Consider the following 2,652-nt stretch of genomic DNA (forward strand, 5'->3'; position numbering starts at 1 on the left):
CGTCGTGTATTAATTGTTTCGGGTAATTGACAGTACATATATGTACAAATAAAACGAGTCTACGCGCATTTAAATTAAATGTTGCACTTATCGCAAAACTTATATACGCGATACACCTGTTATAAATTATGTACAAGATGATTATATCGAGTAGTGCATAACACAAATGAAGATAATTCACTCATCAATGAAAGAATTCTATGAAAATTCTCTTATGTGATAACTATAAAAATATTTTTACGATTAATAATTTAAGATTTTATTTATTTAAAAGTTCACATATGTATATCATAGATATATTGTTATTTGAGTTCTCGACTTTTGAAGTTTCATTGTGAACACAGATTCTGGAGAAACAATTCATCACGAACCTTAATAATCGTCAACTTTATTCAAGTAAAATTTAAGATAATATGTATGTGACAACGATATATATATTGTAAATTGAGCTGCCATTACCTTACCTCCCCCCCCTCCCTCAAAAATCTTGTTTGCGTATTAAATATTCCTCTTCTTACAGATTACAATCAATCACAAATTTCGAGACCATCGTTCACTGGAACACTATGGTAGAATAGGTTTAAAATTTATTACTCGAGTTAGAATTTTATATATATTGATAAAACTACTATATTAACCCTGTAATATTACGCTAACACCATGGGGGGGTATAAGGGTTTTATTCTGAGTCGTTGTAAATACGACGTTTTGTAACAAAACGTGCGCGTTAATTCTCGTTACAATATAAACACTTTTACTATGCGAACGTTACTTTATACTTTATATAAATCAGCAATATCTTTACAGACGAAAAAACGGTATTTATCGGAGATAATACGCTATTTCTCTGATTGTCTTTACGTATATTTGTTTCTAACTTTCACCAAAATACGTCGATAACAATGTGAAACTGTCGAAAGAAAATTTTGACACAAAGTATTACACCTAACATTTTCTCTGTTTTTTTTTAAACAAATTGAAATCGATAAATCTCATGGAAAGTTTCCAAATTTTCTGACTGTTTATTCCTGATTGTTCTATCGGATGGAAAATTAAATCCATCGATATTTCGATGATTCGCAAATTGTTTCTATTTTTGGTAAAATTGATATTTTTTCAGTTTTGTTCCATTTTTCATTATTGTATAATGGCAAATTCTCTCTTTCGCTTTTTACAACGGGACAAACCTACACTGTTGGAAAATTTGTATTTTCTTATTAAAAAATATGCCGGTTAAAATTTATGTGTTAAATATTTAATACATTCATGTGTTTATTTAACATATTACTGTTGTGTTAATTGAATTCAAATGTTAAATTATTAAAACAACTGAAAAAAAGTGTAAAAATAACACAATGTGCATATATTTTTAATCTCATACATCCCAGATAGCCAAGTCTGCTAAAAATAAATTTTATGAAAACTTGCTACAGATTTTGTTGACAAGACGAATGCAAATTTGATACAAGATTTGTTTTATCCGATGGTGTCACCACAATGCCAGCAGAAATGTAACAAAATCTGCTGACATAATTTGATAGCAAATTGAAGTCAAAAACCGAGCAAAGCTTACTGACATGACTGACATTAGATTGTCGGCAGAAACTGAGCAAGATCTGGCGTGCAGAATCTGACGGCAGATTGGCAGCAAAAACTGAACAGAATCTGCAAATTAACTATTATTTAAAATAATATAGCTCAGTTGCTTACCGCTACGCGGCGCGTTATTCACTATCTATACCCGTATTCAAGTTTTTGTCATGAGTGCATATAAAGTCTGCAAAACGCCGCTAATAATATTGTGATATCTATTTTTATCAGTTCAATTTTTGACACAATTCCCATACAGGGAATTTGGATATTGAACTGATTTTTGGAAAATCGGACAAATAATTGTTCGATTTTCACTTATTCAGATAATTTCTGTCCGAAAAAATCTTTAATATAATAAATTAAATTATTTAAATTTACCTATATGTTTTAACATATTAATATATATTATTATTATATATTAATACTGTAATTGCCCAGATAGCCAAGTTTGCCAAAAACAAATTTTATGAAAACTTGCTAGATTTTGTTGACAAAACGAATGCAAATTTGATACAAGATCTGTTTTATCCGTTGATGTCACCACAATGCCAGCAGAAATGTAACAAAATCTGCTGACATAATTTGATAGCAAAAGTCAAAAACCGAGCAAAGCTTGCTGACATGATTGACAGACTGGCATCAGATTGTCGGTACAAACTGAGCAAGATCTGGCGTGCACAATCTAATTGCATATTGGCAGCAAAAACCAAGCAGAATATGACAAAGTATTACAAAATTCTATTATTTGAAATAGTATAGTTCAGTCGTTTACCGCTATGCGGCGTGTTATTCATATCTATACTCGTATTCAAGTTTTTGTCATGAGTGTATATAAAGCCTGCAAAATGTGACTAATAATATTGTAATATATCTATCTCTATCAGTTCAATTTTTGACACGATGCCTATACAGGATAATTCAAATATTGAACTGATTTTTGGAAAATCGAACAAATAATTGTTCGATTTTTACTTATTCGGGCAATTCCTGTCCAAAAAAATCTTTAATTTTATAAATCAAATTATTTAAATTTACCTATATGTTTTAACACATTAATAT

At 29.8% G+C, this 2,652-nt stretch overlaps 1 protein-coding gene across 2 annotated transcripts in view; it reads left to right on the forward strand.

Annotated features, from left to right (window-relative positions):
* The window catches only part of LOC115246266 (glutathione S-transferase 1-like), a 3,351-nt gene extending 2,591 nt beyond the window's left edge, over nt 1-760 (forward strand). For both annotated transcript variants that reach the window (XM_029824982.1, XM_029824981.1), the window contains exon 7: nt 1-760. The gene's annotated coding sequence lies outside the window, so the exon portion shown is untranslated.
* The last annotated feature ends 1,892 nt before the right edge of the window (nt 761-2,652 follow it).

The sequence above is a fragment of the Formica exsecta genome, unplaced genomic scaffold (assembly GCF_003651465.1).
Source record: "Formica exsecta isolate Colony F162 unplaced genomic scaffold, ASM365146v1 scaffold144, whole genome shotgun sequence".
NCBI lineage: Eukaryota > Metazoa > Arthropoda > Insecta > Hymenoptera > Formicidae > Formica > Formica exsecta.